Genomic DNA, 19,049 nt, shown 5'->3' with positions numbered 1-19,049 from the left:
TAAGGCCTCCTCTCATTTCTTTAGATATTGCCAAATAGAGAAACATATCAAACATAAATGGGAATACAAAATGAACTGTGAAGCAATAACAGAGTTTATACGATTCTAAAGAGCTTTAAAGTGAATATCTGCTCTGAGCTCCTTTCTCCTCCAGCACAGCCTGAACCCCCTCAGACGAGCTTTCTGTCCTTTCTTTAAGGAGTCTTCAGGAATAGTTCTCCAGGCTTCTTGAAGGACATCCCAAAGCTCTTCTTTGGATGTGGGCTGCCTTTTGTTGCGTTCTCTGCCAACATGATCCCACACTGCTTCAGTAATGTTGAGCTCCGGGCTCTGGGGAGGATTCATCCCTCCATCAGACCTGCTGCCACTGATTTTCAGCCCACTTCTTGTGTCCTTTGGCACAGCTCAGCCTTTTCTCCCTGTTTCCCTCCCTTAAGAACGGCTTCCTGACAGCCACCCTTCCATGGAGCCCATTTCTGATGAGGCTTGGGCCAACAGCAGATGGATCAGCTGAAGGTCCAGATGCATCTCTCAGCTCCTGTGTCAGGTCTTTGCTGGAGTTTTTCCTCTTTCTTAAGGACATCACTTTCAGATCCTGATCATCTGCTGTAGATAGTTCTTTAGGCCTGACACTTCTTCTTTTGTCCTCCACTTGTCCAGTTTCCTCAAATGTTTTAAGGACACACTGCACACCATGCTGAGATATGCCAAGTTTTCAGCTAACAGCTCTTTGGGAATCAGCTTGTTGCTGCATAAAATCCTGTTTTCTGTCTGTCACACTGTGTTATCTTCGAATAACCAACTTTCCAATCCAATCAATCCAATTTTATTTATAAAGCACTTTACAACACCCTCAGTTGACCAAAGTGCTGTACAGAAAAAAATAAAATAAATTAAAATTAAAATTAAAAGAATAAAATACAAGAATAAATTAAAAGACATACAGCAGCTATATAATTTAAAACAATAATAATAATAATAAAATAAATTTAAAAAACAAAACATTTTAGCTAATGCAACTACAAAAATGGGAAGAAAAGATGCTATTAAAAAAAAGACAACTTTGCTAAGTTGTCTGTCACGTGTAAATACTGTTCACTGAAGATTTGTGGAAAAAGCAGCAAATACCTAATGAAAAACTATGGAAGACCTTGAGAAAGCCTGGATTACTATTGCCCAAGATCACTTAAAAGGATTACAAGAATGTCTGGAAGCCTGGAAGCAAAATACAAAGATACAATGGGTTGCCTTTGTTTTCAGTCATCAGTCTCTTTCTTTGTTGTTGCATTAGTATAAATTACAGCAAAGTATGTGTAGGTGGGCACGCTAACCATATTATTTCAACACCAGGGTGCAAACTTGTTTCTTTTTTAGCTCTCCTCATTTATTAACCAGCAGGGGTCAGTGTATACCATCACTGATATATATTTATGAAATACCCACCCTGTAGTAGACTATTTGTTCTAATACTGTCTTTGGAAATACCCATTACATTAGCAGCTAAACTGGTCGCCTTTGTGGGCACTGCTGATAAGAGTGAATTACATTCATGTGAGTTTACCAGGAAAAAAACTTTGAGTGGTTGAGTGTGTTGAATGATTGAATAAATGTTTCATGTGGTGGGGATTTCCTCTGGCATGTCTGGAATTATGACTTTGTTTTCTAAAAATAGCCTTAAATCTGTACCTAATGGGACACTTTCTGCTTTATTAAAGTATTGGCTTTCCTTAGTACTACACTACAGCCATAGTCACAGTTCTTCTTGGCCGTCTTTCAGATGTCCCACGGCTTGAGGATGTCGGAGTGGAAGTTTCCTGCCGTCTTTGTCGGACTTCACCGACCACAAATAAAAGCAACGAGGGGACATGGCACAGGTGCACAACCCCACAACTTTACTCACTCTCACACAGTCACACAGGGCATCTGACGCACTCCGGCCTGGCACAAGTGGTTTGAAAAACATCACGCAACCTTAAGCAGAAACACATCCAACCCAGAACTCCTTTTTTTTTTCTCCCCTGAGCCTTGACCGTCTGTTATCTAACAGCTCTGCGGAGGACTCAGGACAGGGGCATCTGTCTTGTTTACCAGAGAGTTTTCAGAGTTTGGTTTGTGGTTTGGTGTATTTGGGTTCTGGGTGATCAGGGTTAGAAGTTCAACAGAATAAGAGACAAGGAGTAGCATGTGTCACAGAGGATACAGCCCAGTCCTGTCTACTGCCATGACTCACAAGTGACATCCCACAGCGAGGGGTAAGCGGACTGAACTTGAGTGACTCACTGTGGCCCCTGTCATCCACGTACTTACCTCAGACTGTGAGTCCACTTTCTCTCTGTGAGATTAGCTATGAGTCGCCACTTTTCCTGAGCCAGAACACATCTAAGCCTGTGATGGTTTTACTCGTAGCCAGAGATGGGGACTCAAGTCGACTCGAGTCGCTGTTTTAATGACTTGTGACGTGACGTGACTTGACAAAAAAATAAAAGACTTGAGACTCGGTACTTGACTTGACTTGAGACACGATGACTTGAATGACTTGAGTGTTAAGCATCTAGCATAACTTCCAACTTTATTCGTCATTTGTAGATCCATTCTGACCAGTCAGTGCTCGTCAAATTAGCTAATATTATCCTGTTAGCCTAGTCGATAGTTAGCTAACGTTAGCTTGATATGATACGGGGTGGACAGGTTGGACACATTGGCCAATGATGTTTACTGACAGCTACTTATATCTTGTCTTTTCACTTTATTACGATCAGATTCTGCAGGTAAAATTGCAATAATAATGTGACTTGACTTTGACTTGACTTGCCCAAGATAAAATTACTTGGGACTTACTTGCAGAGATGGGGACTCGAGTCACTGTGACTTGGACTCAAGTCGACTCGAGTTGCTGTTTTGATGACTTGTGACTTGACTTGACAAAAAATAAAAGACTTGAGACTCGACTCGGACTTGGAAGTTAAAGACTCGGCACTTGACTTGACTTGAGACACGATGACTTGAATGACTTGAGTGTTAAGTAGAGATGGGACCAAGTCACACAAGTGCAAGTCTCAAGTAGGTCTCAAGTCTTAGCTTTCAAGTCTCAAGTAAGTCCCAAGTAATGGGTCGGTAGTTAGCTAACGTTAGCTTGATATGATACGGGGTGGACCGGTTGGACACATTGGCCAATGATGTTTACTGACAGTTACTTATACACTGGAAACAATCAAAGTCTTACCAAGTATATTTGTCTCATTTCTTGTCAAAATATCTCATTACACTTAATATCAGACACAACTGCCTAACAAGTAACTAACAAGACTTGGGACTTACTTGAGACTTACTTGAGACTTGAAAGCTAAGACTTGGGACTTACTTGAGACTTAAAAGCTAAGACTTGAGACTTACTTGAGACTTGAGACTTACTTGAGACTTGAAAGCTAAGACTTGAGACTTACTTGAGACTTGAAAGCTAAGACTTGGGACTTACTTGAGACTTGAAAGCTAAGACTTGGGACTTACTTGAGACTTAAAAGCTAAGACTTGAGACTTACTTGAGACTTACTTGAGACTTGAAAGCTAAGACTTGAGACTTACTTGAGACTTGAAAGCTAAGACTTGGGACTTACTTGAGACTTGAAAGCTAAGACTTGGGACTTACTTGAGACTTGAAAGCTAAGACTTGGGACTTACTTGAGACTTGAAAGCTAAGACTTGAGACTTACTTGAGACTTGAAAGCTAAGACTTGGGACTTACTTGAGACTTGAAAGCTAAGACTTGGGACTTACTTGAGACTTAAAAGCTAAGACTTGGGACTTACTTGAGACTTACTTGAGACTTGAAAGCTAAGACTTGAGACTTACTTGAGACTTGGGACTTACTTGAGACTTGAAAGCTAAGACTTGGGACTTACTTGAGACTTGAAATCTAAGACTTGGGACTTACTTGAGACTTGAAAGCTAAGACTTGAGACTTACTTGAGACTTGAAAGCTAAGACTTGGGACTTACTTGAGACTTGAAAGCTAAGACTTGGGACTTACTTGAGACTTGAAAGCTAAGACTTGGGACTTACTTGAGACTTAAAAGCTAAGACTTGGGACTTACTTGAGACTTACTTGAGACTTGAAAGCTAAGACTTGAGACTTACTTGAGACTTGGGACTTACTTGAGACTTGAAAGCTAAGACTTGGGACTTACTTGAGACTTGAAATCTAAGACTTGGGACTTACTTGAGACTTGAAAGCTAAGACTTGAGACTTACTTGAGACTTGAAAGCTAAGACTTGGGACTTACTTGAGACTTGAAAGCTAAGACTTGGGACTTACTTGAGACTTGAAAGCTAAGACTTGGGACTTACTTGAGACTTGAAAGCTAAGACTTGGGACTTACTTGAGACTTACTTGAGACTTGAAAGCTAAGACTTGGGACTTACTTGAGACTTACTTGAGACTTGAAAGCTAAGACTTGGGACTTACTTGAGACTTAAAAGCTAAGACTTGGGACTTGAGACTTGAAAGCTAAGACTTGGGACTTACTTGAGACTTACTTGAGACTTGAAAGCTAAGACTTGGGACTTACTTGAGACTGAAAAGCTAAGACTTGGGACTTACTTGAGACTTACTTGAGACTTGAAAGCTAAGACTTGGGACTTACTTGAGACTTACTTGAGACTTGAAAGCTAAGACTTGGGACTTACTTGAGACTTACTTGAGACTTGAAAGCTAAGACTTGGGACTTACTTGAGACTTGCACATGTGTGACTTGGTCCCATCTCTGCTGGTAGCACTTCAGGGATGGCGGGGGGGAAACAACAAGATGCCCTGGGAACTTTCTGACGTTAAAGCCTCAGCCCTGCAGCAGAGTAAACGCAGACAGTGAGTGGGTGAGACAGTGTGGGAGGGAGAGTGCTAGAGAATATTTCGCCTGCCGAGAAAAGGGAGGGGGGGGGGAAATTGCTGTCCTCATGGGTGTACGATGCATGAGCATTGGAGGGGTCCTGAGAAAGTTAAAACAAACACAAATGGAGGAGCACAGAGATATATGAGCAACCAGAGAAAGAGGTTGGGGGGAATGTGAGTGACATTCCAGGGCTGCAAGCCAGTGAACGGTGAGGCCTCAGAGTGCATGCGGTATATGGTTACATAGGCCTGTGCCAGATCTTTTACTATTTATTATCTTGTAGCATATAAGACCTTTGCATAGTGGGTGTTTCGAACCCCCCTTTAACTGTTTGACTCCACCCCTTTAATCTGTAATCGTCATGTCAGACGTTGCCGGTGTTGAAATAGCAACACTGGAAAAAATCTAAATCTTACCAAGTATATTTGTCTCATTGAGTATCTCATTACACTTAATATCAGACACAATTGCCTAACAAGTACTATTTCAGCCAGATATAGGGACTTGTTTGAAGACAATACATCTTGAATATCTTGTTAAGTGAAAAAGTCTTGAAAACATCTTGTTTTGAGTCATATTTCACATGAAACAAGCTTTTTTTTCATTTGAAGAGGTTTTTAAGCTAATTTCAAGATCACTTTTAACTCAAAAGTCCCAAATATTACATTTTATTTCAAGAAATCTTGACAAGCCGATTTTCACTAGTTGCATTGGCAGATTTTTTTTGCTTATTTCAAGCAAAAAACGTCTTTTATTTGTTGTTTTTTTACTTATTTTTGGAGGGGTATCTTGTCTTTTCACTTTATTAAGATCAGATTCTGCAGGTAAAATTGCAATAACTAGAAAATTTCTGAAGAAAATTAGAAGGGGCCAGCCAAAGTGTGCGTATCGCTTAACCAATCACGGCTGCTCAGGAATGGTTCGCAAGGCCTAAAGAAGGAGCATTCATGCCTAAACGGCATCAAAGCCGTTTAAATTTAAACATTTAAAGCGGCGAACTGTCCCTTTGAAGAAGCAAACTGTCCCTTTAAAGAGGCGAACTGTCCCTTCAAAGAGGTGAACTCTCCCTTCAAAGAGGCGAACTGTCCCTTTAAAGAGGTGAACTGTCCCTTTGAAGAGGCGAACTGTCCCTTTAAAGAGGTGAACTGTCCCTTTAAAGAGGCAAACTGTCCCTTCAAAGAGGCGAACTGTCCCTTTAAAGAGGCGAACTGTCCCTTTAAAGAGGCGAACTGTCCCTTTAAAGTGATGAACTGTCCCTTTAAAGAGGCAAACTGTCCCTTTAAAGAGGCGAACTGTCCCTTTAAAGAGGCGAACTGTCCCTTTAAAGAGGTGAACTGTCCCTTTAGAGCGGTTAATTGTGCTGTTGAAACTTCAAAGGACTGGCTGGGCCACTAATAGCCTTGTTTCTATGGTAATTAATCTCCCTCAATTAACTGACAGTTAAAGTGATACTCCGGAGTAGATTCAACCTGGGGTCATTTGAACCGTGATATCCAGCCAAGTAGCCCACCCGCAGTTTTTTCGATATTGGCTGAACATCAGCTGAGTTACTGAGTTATCCCGAATAGCTTAGTACAAGGGTTAATGGATCCTGGTCCGTATCTCCAAAATTACCACACTAAAATCACATGCCATGACACCAAACTTCTACAGTAGTACAACTATGGTCTGTACTCACCAAACGATGCATTTGGAAGTTTGAAAATAGTCCAGGAGTTTATTATTATCAACACAAGCCTGATAGCTTCTCTGCAGCTAAAGCTGCGTCGACGTCACTTCAGAGAGCTGGGAGCTTCAAAGTAAGATGAGGGTTGAGCTACTACTGTAGACAACAAAGTATATGCTATATTCTACATGTTTTTTTATGAATTTTTATGTTGTAGAGTTGTGAAGTTATTTTATCAATGGAGAAATTGAGCAGCCTTGCTTTGTTGTCTACAGTAATAGATCAACCTTCATCTTATTTTGAAGCTCGCAGCTCTCTGAAGTGACGTCGATGCAGCTTTAGCTGCAGAGAAGCTATCAGGCTTGTGTTGATAATAATAAACTCCTGGACTATTTTCAAACTTCCAAATGCATCGTTTGGTGAGTACAGACCATATTTGTACTCCTGTAGAAGTTTGGTGTCATGGCATGTGATTTTAGTGTGGTAATTTTGGAGATACGGACCAGGATCCATTAACCCTTGTACGAAGCAATTCGGGATAACTCAGTAACTCAGCTGATGTTCAGCCAATATCGAAAAAACTGCGGGTGGGCTACTTGGCTGGATATCACGGTTCAAATGACCCCAGGTTGAATCTACTCCGGAGTATCACTTTAAGCTGCTGCCACACTAATTATATGAGACTCAGGCTTCTCAGAGCCAAAAAACCTCTACGAACAGATGCTTCCCATTCGGAAACCGTAAGAGCTACGGAAAAAATTCTCGCAGGATGAGTGAGGGACGCCTTTAGACTTCAATATTCCCACGTTTCAGATCTGTAGCACATTCACAGTGAAAGCACGGATGAGAGAAAGAAGGGCTGCAGTAGCTGCTGAGATTCTGAGAATTGGATGAATTAAAATGGGGATTTGAGGTCTTTGAGCCCTGACATCACTTTGCTCTGAGGGGCTCTGAGAGCAAACGGTCAGCCCTAGATGAAATATGAAAACATTTTATGAATCCCAACATGCGTGCCTATATTATTACAGTACATAATGGCAGTGGAGCGATATTTGTAGGCGTGAGGGCGATTTGAAAATGAATCTGAGGTCAGAACTCTTGCTCTTCCCACACTAATGAAATGGCAGTTGTGCTCTAAAAATTCAAATTTTGCAGATTTTGGCCAAAACTTTGGGTCGCTTGGAGGCATGCTGTGAGAAATCTGTGTCAGGTATCGACATGGCGTCTTCACTTCTGAACACAGCACGGACGTATCTACAAACTGACATTTGAATGGCGTTTCTAGGTTGATGCATGATGACACAGTAACTGCTCAAAATTTTGGGTTATTTATGATTTTTCCAGGTCATCCCCCTGTTTATTCCTAGGGGGGCTTTGGGGGGCTGTTTTTTGCTTATTATGTCGCCATGGTAACTCCAATCTTTAATAAAAGTAATAGCCCGCAAAAACTCATCGAGCCGGTCGTTTTGATATATATATCGTTGGGATGTGCGGGCCCGTAGTGCCCGCATTAATGTGGACAGAAGAATAAATATATATATAAATATATATATAAAGAGACACGTTTTCAATGTTAAATCCCATAGACTTTTGCCAACAGAATAGTAATAGGTGCCTTGCCATGCATTTGCATGGAGGCACTGCATAGCGTTGCTTCGCAATGCTATGGCAGGCCCCAATAAGGTGACTTGACTTTGACTTGAGACACGATGACTTGAATGACTTGAGTGTTAAGCATCTAGCATAACTTCGAACTTTATTCGTCATTTGAAGATCCATTCTGACCAGTAAGTGCTTGTCAAATTAGCTATATTATCCCGTTAGCCTAGTTTGTAGTTAGCTAACGTTAGCTTGATATGATACAGGGTGGAGAGGTTGGACACATTGGCCAATGATGTTTACTGACAGTTACTTATACACTGGAAAAAAAATAAAGTCTTACCAAGTATATTTGTCTCATTTCTAGTCCAAATATCTCATTACACTTGATATAAGACACAACTGCCCAACAAATGCTATTTCAGCCAGATATAGGGACTTGTTTGAAGACGATACATCTGGAATATCTTGTTAAATGAAAAAGTCTTGAAAACAAATTGTTTTGAGTCACATGAAACAAGCTTTTTTTGACATTTGAAGAGGTTTTTAAGCTAATTTCAAAATCACTTTTAACTCAAAAGTCCTAAACATCACATCTTATTTCAAGAAATCTTGACAAGCCGATTTTCACTAGTTCCATTGGCAGATTTTTTTGCTTATTTCAAGCAAAAACATCTTGTATTTGTTGTTTTTCTTGCTTATTTTTGGAGGGGCATTTTTTCCAGGGAGAGATCTCCCGTGCTCCACTCTGTTCAAATAATTCACTAATGAGCGCTCGACTTCAGGGAGTCTGTGGGGGGGCACTTATTTGGACCATGTGTTTGTGGAGCAGGCAGGGCAGAGGACTCCAAGCCAAATAAAAGATAAATTGTGTTGAAAGCTCTCAAGCTCCTCCCTCTCTTCTTATTTCCATCCATCCAGCACATGCTCGCTTTTAGACATTTTGCTCAACAGTAAGCCAGCATTTCAAATACTCTCTGACTCACAAAGAGTCGTGATTGCTCGCATTACAAAGTAGCACAAAGTCTCGCCTCCCAGTGTTGATTAGTTCAGCCATCAGTCAGTGTAAAGCAACATCCCGAAATGACACACAGCATGTTCGCGCAAGTTATTTGTCCTGCAGGAGCTGGAAACTCTATGTAAGTGGAAAAAGACACGTGATGCATACCTGTCTAAAAAAAAATCTGCTGCTTTACCTTTCCACATTAAACCCTCGTCTGTTTTTCTGATGTGTTTCTTGGCTTTGTAACCAGAGCGGTTAGGGTGGGGACTGGAGGAGCGTATAGAACGCATTTGTGTTTATATTTTGTTGAGCGTCTGTTTACATTTCTTTCAGGGATGTTTTAAGCACAAAATACAGTCGTTACTTTCAGTTCTTGCAATGAAATCAGCTACATTTTAAGTCCCAGTGAGCAAGTATTTTATGAGCAACGGAACCCAGATTGACTTTATATTTTTGTGTGTTTTTCATCTTTTAAATGCTCATTATATACCAGTGTTATCATTCAAACATTTAATCATCAATTCTCCTTGCTAAGTTTAAGATTATTTAAGCATAACACAAAGCAGCTTGAAGTACACTGGAAGAAATGCCCCTCCAAAAATAAGTAAGAAAAACAACAAATACAAGATGTTTTTGCTTGAAATAAGCAAAAATATCTGCCAATGGAACTAGTGACAATCGGCTTGTCAAGATTTCTTGAAATAAAATGTGATATTTGGGACTTTTGAGACAAAAGTTATCTTGAAATTAGCTTAAAAACCTCTTGAAAAAAGCTTGTTTCATATGACGTCCGACTCAACAATTTGTTTTCAAGACTTTTTCACTTAACAAGATATTCAAGATGTATTGTATTAAAACAAGTCCCTATATCTGGCTGAAATGGTACTTGTTAGGCAGTTGTGTCTTATATTAAGTGTAATGAGATATTTTGACTAGAAATGAGAAAAATATACCTGGTAAGACTTTGATTTCTCATTTTATGTGCCTGATTAAAGACAAAAACAAGAAAACACAACCCAAAAGAGGCCACAAGACCCACTGTAGATATCTGACTTAACTTAACTTAAGACATGATGCACACAACACATTTGGTTTTTATATTTGTAGGAGTAATTGCACAAAAATCTCATAAATATGCTGTGAACTGTATAGGAAAATGCTCAGTCCGATACATTTAATACTGATACAGCAGCTACCCATCAAGGGAGTGGAAATGAATAAGATAAACTATAAATAAACTATTTTAAACAAAACTAAAAACTGTCAGATTGCAGAGAATCAATGAATTAATACAATTCAGTTGAGCCGTAAACAGAGGCGACAGTTTTAGCCTCTGAATCCGTACCTGAGTGGCCTACTCACAGCCTGAATGGAGTCAGTTCTTCTCAGTGGAAATGTGAAGCAGACTATGGGAGCAGTTTTTTTTAAATGGCTAACACCAAGCAGGCCCCCTCCTGATTGACTGGCACCACAGCCTCGTTAAAGGAAATTTAGAAAATGGCCGACTTAAACAGATAATTACAATTAAAAAAAAAACAAATTGCAACGGGAAGTGAAAACAGCACACATTCCTTAGAAATTAGATAAGGATGAAAAGCCATCTTGCAGCATGAACTCAGCTTTTGGCAAACTTGTTGCCTTATTTGGCCAGTGGACAGAGCGGTAATTAACCATTTTAAATTTCCTTCTCTTTTTCCAGTTTCTTTTTGCTTTTTTTTAGCGGCATATATCAGGATTTTCTTTTCCACTGTCCCCACATGTTCACCCTGACTCTCTTGAATCCTCCCATACAAAGGATTCATATCTAATTTAGCCATAATTTCCTCATTTTTTTATGCTTTTTGTGTATCCTCCTCTCTGGCTTTTCCTTTTTTTTCTTCTCATTTTGAGCAGCATGAGTGTTTGATGTGTGCTGGGCACAAGAACAAGGGGTTGGATACACACCCCAAACAGGAAATGAGAAATTCAAGCAAATAGACCCATGTCTGTGTGCCTCGGAGAGAAAGACTGAAACTCGTAGGGAGGATTACGAACAGATAGAGCCCAGCAGACAGCGGAGGATGTGAAATAGACGTTGAATCAAGAGGCTGTAAATGTTGAGGTGAAAAGGTGAAGATGGCCTCAAAAAGAAAAAGAAATTAGAACATCTTGAATGTATTTATAGACAGTGACCACCCATGATGACTGTCCCAAGGGTGACAAACAATTCCATCAAACTGCACACGTGATCTCATTTTGTTTATCTAAACAATGCTTTTTCAGCGCTCACTTCAGGCTGTTAAAGACACCAACAGCTCGCTCGGAGCCTGAGAAAGCAGTAGTTATTTACTCGCTTCACCTGGAAGGAACAGCAGCTGTGGGTCAGGCTCTGCGTCAGCAGTAACACTGGAAAAAATCTAAATCTTACCAAGTATGTTTGTCTCATTGAGTATCTCATTACACCTGATGTAAGACACAACTGCCTAACAAGTACCATTTCAGCCAGATATAGGGACTTGTTTTAATACAATACATCTTGAATATCTTGTTAAGTGAAAAAGTCTTAAACATCTTGTTTTGAGTCATATTTCACATGAAACAAGCTTTTTTTTTTTTCATTTGAAGAGCTTTTTTAGCTAATTTCAAGATCACTTTTATCTCAAAAGTCCTAAATATCACATCTTATTTCAAGAAATCTTGACAAGCCGATTTTCACTAGTTCCATTGGCAATTTTTTTGCTTATTTCAAGCAAAAACGTCTTGTATTTGTTGTTTTTTTACTTATTTTTGGAGGGGCATTTTTTCCAGTGTATTTACTCGCTTCACCTGGAAGGAACAGCAGCTTTGGGTCGGGCTCTGCGTCAATAGTAAGTAATCTTTATTTGTACAGCGCCTTTCACAGACCAGGGTCACAAAGCGCTTTACAGGTACAACAGAAACAATACACAATTAGGAAGTTTAAAAAGCAACTCAGTGACAATCACAGCAGCCCTAAGACAATTAAGAAAAAACCTGAACAAATAAATAGGTTTTAAGTTGCCTTTTGAAGGCGTTAACAGACTCTTCCAAAGCCTGGGAGCAACAGCCTGGAAGGATCGGCCTCCTCTGGTCCGGAGTGCGTGGCACCATCAGTAAGTTCTGATCCACAGACCTCAGATCCCGAGCTGGGGTGTAAGGCTGGATCAGGTCACTGATGTAAGGTGGAGCCTGACCATGCAATGCTCTGAAAGTTAAAACCAACATTTTAAAATTGATCCTAGAGGAAACTGGCAGCCAATGAAGAGCTTTAATAACCGTGGTTAAGTGAGTCCTCCTATTGGAGTTCAGCTCCATCTAGTTCAGACATGAAAACAGACTATTACAATAGTCCAAACGCGAAGACACAAATGCATGAATGATCAGCTCCAAATCATTTTGTGACACCATTTTCCTGAGTTTGGAGATTTTCCTCAGTTGAAAAAAAGCCATTTTTGGTCAGCTGTTTGCAGTGTCTTTGTCGAACACCACACCCAGGTTTCTGAGGCTCGGTTTAACAGACCGGCCCAAGTCACCCAAGTACTGGTTAATCCCTGGAATTGAGTCATCAGGGGCAATAACCACACTGGAGAAAATGCCCCTCCAAAAATAAGTAAAAAAAACAACAAATAAAAGACGTTTTTGCTTGAAATAAGCAAAAAAAACTGCCAATGGAACTAGTGAAAATCGGCTTCTCAAGATTTCTTGAAATAAGATGTGATATTTGGGACTTTTGAGATAAAAGTGATCTTGAAATTAGCTTAAAAACCTCTTCAAATGTAAAAAAAAAAGCTTGTTTCATGTGAAATATGACTCAAAACTATTTGTTTTCAAGACTTTTTCACTTAACAAGATATTCCAGATGTATTGTCTTCAAACAAGTCCCTATATCTGGCTGAAATAGTACTTGTTAGGCAGTTGTGTCTTATATTAAGTGTAATGAGATACTCAATGAGACAAATATACTTGGTAAGATTTAGATTTTTTCCAGTGAATGGAGTCATCAGGGGGCAATAACCAGTGTTTTTCTGCCCCACATCTGCACCACCACACTGGGAAAGCAGCCTCCTGGCAGTCGAGCCCGTAAACCAAGTGAGAACCTATAGGATTATCTATCAAAGCGACAGTGACACATAAGCAGAGCACTTGTGCGATTTGCCGCAGCCCTTTCATCTGGCTGTGCGGTTGTTGTTTTGATGGCAGTTAACGGTAGCGGCGACATGTTGTGGTGACGAGTTTATTTTACATCGCAGGCTCTGCTCCTACTGTTTATGAGCAATGAACGATGGAACACAGCACACACGGTCAGTCATTCCCACAGAAAGAAACCCGCATCATAAGTGACTCATGATGTCTGGATAAAACACTCTGACCATTAGATGACTGTGAGACTTGAAAGGAAAGGAAGAGATTCAGTGGGGCTCTGGGAACAAGGTGTTGAGAGCGTGATCACAGCCCCAGTTAAGTGGGCCAAAGAAAAGCTGCGACATCAAAAACAAACAAGCAAAGCAGCATACCAACAATATTACTGTTCAAAACAAGCTGTAAATATCTCTCACTGGAACCGCATCACTTTCCCAGCCACTGCACATTACACTGGAAAAAATCAAAGTCTTACCAAGTATATTTGTCTCATTTCTAGTCAAAATATCTCATTACACTTAATATAAGACACAACTGCCCAACAAATGCTATTTCAGCCAGATATAGGGACTTGTTTGAAGACAATACATCTGGAATATCTTGTTAAATGAAAAAGTCTTGAAAACAAATTGTTATGAGTCGGATTTCATATGAAACAAGCTTTTTTATTTCATTTGAAGAGGTTTTTAAGCTAATTTCAAGATCACTTTTAACTCAAAAGTCCCAAATATCACATCTTATTTCAAGAAATCTTGACAAGCCGATTTTCACTAGTTCCATTGGCAGATTTATTTGCTTATTTCAAGCAAAAACGTTTGTATTTGTTGTTTTTTAACTTATTTTTGGAGGGGCATTTCTTCCAGTGCAGCATACCAACAATATTACTGTTCAAAACAAGCTGTAAATATCTCTCACACTAGAAAAAATGCCCCTCGAAAAATAAGTAAGAAAAACAGCAAATACAAGATGTTTTTGCTTGAAATAAGCAAAAAAATCTGCCAATGGAACTAGTGAAAATCGGCTTGTCAAGATTTCTTGAAATAAGATGTGATATTTAGGACTTTTGAGATAAAAGTGATCTTGAAATTAGCTTAAAAACCTCTTCAAATGTAAAAAAAAAAGCTTGTTTCATATGAAATATGACTCAAAACAATTTGTTTTCAAGACTTTTTTATTTAAAAAGAAATTCCAGATGTATTGTCTTCAAACAAGTCCCTATATCTGGCTGAAATAGTGCTTGTTAGGCAGTTGTGTCTTATATTAAGTGTAACGAGATATCTTGACTAGAAATGAGACAAATATACTTGGTAAGACTTTGATTTTTTCCAGTGTACTGGAGCGACATCACTTTCGCAGTCACTGCGTATTAGCGTGCTCAAGTAAACTAGAAAGCAGATATTTCTAAGTTACTAACAAGACACTAAAACTGCCACTGTCAATACCAGCTGCAAAGCAGGAATCCTGTGCGGTGTCTGAAAATATCCAGTCACACATATGCAGGCCATCCAGGATGTTGGGGGAGAGTTTCCTCTTCCTGTTGCTCTCACTGTTGGACTTTCCTGTCAGTTTGCATTGACTGTTGACAGACCTTTGGGTGCCTTCCAGGCTCATCCCGGAGTCCTTTTTTTAATCTCCGGGGAGTATGATAGTATGATTCCGTACTGTAAAGTATTAGTTCATATCCTGTGCTCCTGGGTGGCCGAGCAGGGGAGGCAGCATCAGATCTGTATGCACCTACCAGCGGGTATATCTAAGACCAAATGAGGACCACACTCTGTGATGTAGTCACATGTGTTCATCAGGTGTTGTGACTAAAAACCTCTGTGGCAGCATATCACACATTTATATCTCCCACTTTATCATCAGTGTGGCCAAAAAGCTCATCACTCTCACTGTTTTTTGTTTTTTTTCCCAAATAGTGCTCAGATTTTACTACTGAAGCTGAGATGTGTTGTAGCTCTCAGAACATTAAGAGTTTTGTCTTTATGATTCAGCTGTGCCAGAGGGCCCGACTGGTTTGAATTAGTACCTACTGGATGAGTTCTGATATTCTCTTTTTGTCAGCGCATGTGTTTGTATGAGTGCGTGTGAATGTCAAAGCTGTTGTCAAGTCTAATAAATCTGTTTGAATAAAGGAAACACGGAGGACAAACGCACAAAACACCAAAAACTTTGACATAAAGAAAATGAGAAAGTGGAAAACAAGTGGTTGGGGGAATATTTAGAGAATTTAGGTAAATGAAAACAGTAAAAACCATACTGGCAAAAACAAATGTCTGTGTGTTAAGGACAGATAAACAGAGTGTGGAACTGAGCACACAAATCTGGAGCAAGTAGAGGTGGAAAAAGGCAAAAACTCATTATTTTAAAGGGATAGTTCGCCTCTTTTGACATGAAGCTGTATGACATCCCATATTAGAAATATACTTTATGAACATTTTCTTACCCCCTGCCAGAGATGGGGACTCAAGTCGACTCGAGTTGCTGTTTTGATGACTTGTGACTTGACAAAAAATAAAAGACGTGAGACTCAACTCGGACTTGGAAGTTAAAGACTCGGCACTTGACTTGACTTGAGACACGATGACTTGAATGACTTGAGTGTTAAGCATCTAGCATAACTTCGAACTTTGTTCGTCATTTGAAGATCCATTCTGACCAGTAAGTGCTCGTCAAATTAGCTAATATTATCCTGTTAGCCTAGTCGATAGTTAGCTAACGTTAGCTTGATATGATACGGGGTGGACAGGTTGGACACATTGGCCAATGATGTTTACTGACAGTTACTTATATCTTTGTGTTTTCACTTTATTAAGATCAGATTCTGCAGGTAAAATTGCAATAATAAGGTGACTTGACTTTGACTTGACTTGACCAAGAAAAAATTACTTGGGACTTGCACATGTGTGACTTGGTCCCATCTCTGCCCCCTGCTGCGTCCTGTGAGTGACTTTTTCCTGGAGAACGATTTTGTGATGCAAATGTATTACTCTTTTGAACGCATATTGTTTTGAGAAGCAAAACGCTTTATTTTTCAAACCCCAGCCAACTAGCCGGACTACCTTCATCAACACCAAAACGAGGCTGGAACTCTGCTCACAGGACGCAGCAGGGGGTAAGAAGATGTTCATAAATGATATTGCTGATATGGGATGTTACACAGCTTCATGTCAAAAGAGGCGAACTATCCCTTTAAGCGAGTTTTTGACTGATTACTCTTAACAAAAAGATTTTAAACAAGAGTCGATCCGCTGAGTCGGAGCCTTTTTGTGTTGTAAAAGCTCTTGCTTAAAAAAAAAGAAATGTTTTGCTTGTTTTGATCCATCGTGGAAGAGATCAAGGCGGACTCAAATGCAGACAGCAGGACGGAAACTAACAATGAACCAAAGAGTCTTCATTAGTTAAACAAAGGTCGCTGTAGAACAGATAATCCAATAAACTCCAGTTCAAGAAAAAGCAACGCGCAAAGAAGCTACGTATCAAGAACACCACGGAGTAAGCAACAAGAGTGAAATGGGAAATGACTGAGGAGACCGAACGGTTAGAAATACTGCGAGGGTTAATCAGTAGAGTGGCCACAGGTGAATAACTGACAGACAGGTGTGAATGGAGACTAAGAAACAAGACGACTGAGGACATCTAGGGGAAATGACAAGAACAGAAGAACTTCAACACACTCAACACTGGAAAAAATGCCCCTCCAGACTTTTTCATTTAACAAGATATTCCAGATGTATAGTCTTCAAACAAACACTGGAAAAAAAATCAAAGTCTTACCAAGTATATTTGTCTAATTTCTAGTCAAAATATCTCATTACACTTAATATCAGACACAACTGCCTAACAAGTACTATTTCAGCCAGATATAGGGACTTGTTTTAATACAATACATCTTGAATATCTTGTTAAATGTAAAAGTCTTGAAAACAAATTGTTTTGAGTCACATATATGAAACTAGCTTTTTTTGACATTTGAAGAGGTTTTTTTTCAAGATCACTTTTTAACTCAAAAGTCCTAAATATCACATCTTATTTCAAAAATCTTGACAAGCCGATTTTCACTAGTTCCATTGGCAGATTTATTTGCTTATTTCAAACAAAGATGTCTTGTATTTGTTGTTTTTTTACTTATTTTTGGAGGGGCATTTTTTCCAGTGTATATCTGGCTGAAATAGTACTTGTTAGGCAGTTGTGTCTTATATTAAGTGTAATGAGATATTTTGACTAGAAATTAGACAAATATACTTGGTAAGACTTTGATTTTTTCCAGTGAACATATATGAAACAAAAACTCAAGAGAGACATGAACATCAATACACACAGAATAAAACAAACTAAACTAAGCAGAATACAAACGCTGAAGACAAAAACTTAGCTTAAACAAAGTACCAGAAAAACAGAACTGAACCAAAATACAAGCGAGGCGCTAAGAATAACCAAACCAGAGCACTGATGATAGACATTTAAATTACATTAACATAACATGTGAAACCAAGAGGCTAAAAGGCAAAGAATAGACCAGAATACAAAAAAAATCCATTAACTGAACCCCACCAACAAACCCGAACATTGCTCATTCGCATTCACACATGCTCTATCAAAGAATCCTAAATAACAGTTTACACTTATCTTACTAAAACTGTTTTAATTAAAAAAATTGTTTAATTAATTTTTTTCAATTTAACAACCAGGAAAAAACAGCTTTTGTGATTTTAAATCTCTTTTACAAGAAACATCAGAACAGTGTATTTACAGAATATTTGTACTGTATGGAAAAAATTACAAACAACGAACAAAACCATCAAAACTAAAGAACATGAGACTGTCAGGAGGTCACTCAGGGTCAAACGGTGCAATTATAATAAGCCATACTGTGTGCATCCTGATGTTTCTGGATCTGTAAATTAATGACAGCCTCTTTGAATTGGATTAAACCAGCTTCTCCAGATTTAGCCGCTGGTTCTGCAGCTAATTCTAAGCAGAGGGGGTAGCATACTTTTTTCCTTTTACCCAATTTAGTACAGCTAATAGGATAGTTAGAAGGATGAAGTCACAGGAGTGAAGACAGTAGCTTTCTGTATGCTTTCAAGTGCTGTAGTCTCAAGAAATGGTGCGAGCAGTCCGAGAATAATTTGTAGATACAACTGCACCATTGTTTGAGTCTGCAGGAAATCCAATCGGATCATTCAATTTTAGCAAAGATACAAAGATTGAGTGTTTTAAGCATTGTGGTGTACCTCAGTGCTTCCTGGCAGAGTGTAACTAACGTATTTAAGTGTTGCAAGGATGCATGCATGTACATGACGTCCCCATAATCCAGCACAGAAAGGAAAAAGTTTGTGATAATTTGAGTCTCTTTTTGGTCTGAGAGGAAAGACCCGATTCCAAAGTTGTTGCATATGAGGCATAAAAAAAAAGTTATCAATTACAATTCCTAAGTGTACGTGAGATACAAATAATTAATTTGGCATTTGAAATGTTATGACTAAGATTATTAATTAGGGCTGGGCAACAATTAAAATCTTTAATCTTATTAATCACATGATTTCCCTGATTAATCGCATTTGTACACGAAATCCAAAAATGAATCCAAAAGTAGTGTATAGCTTTTAGCATTTAGCTTTATTTTAAATGTGCTGCCATATGAATGAAAGTGCCATAACATTTGTTGTGCAAACACACTTTTAACATCAGCATCTTTCTGTAGTTTTTATGTAGAAGCCTCGCTCCACTGTCTGTTTCCTTGAATGACTTGCTG

This window comes from Odontesthes bonariensis, chromosome 9, assembly GCF_027942865.1.
Source record: "Odontesthes bonariensis isolate fOdoBon6 chromosome 9, fOdoBon6.hap1, whole genome shotgun sequence".
NCBI classification, from domain to species: domain Eukaryota; kingdom Metazoa; phylum Chordata; class Actinopteri; order Atheriniformes; family Atherinopsidae; genus Odontesthes; species Odontesthes bonariensis.
Note: the sequence above shows the minus strand (reverse complement) of the source record.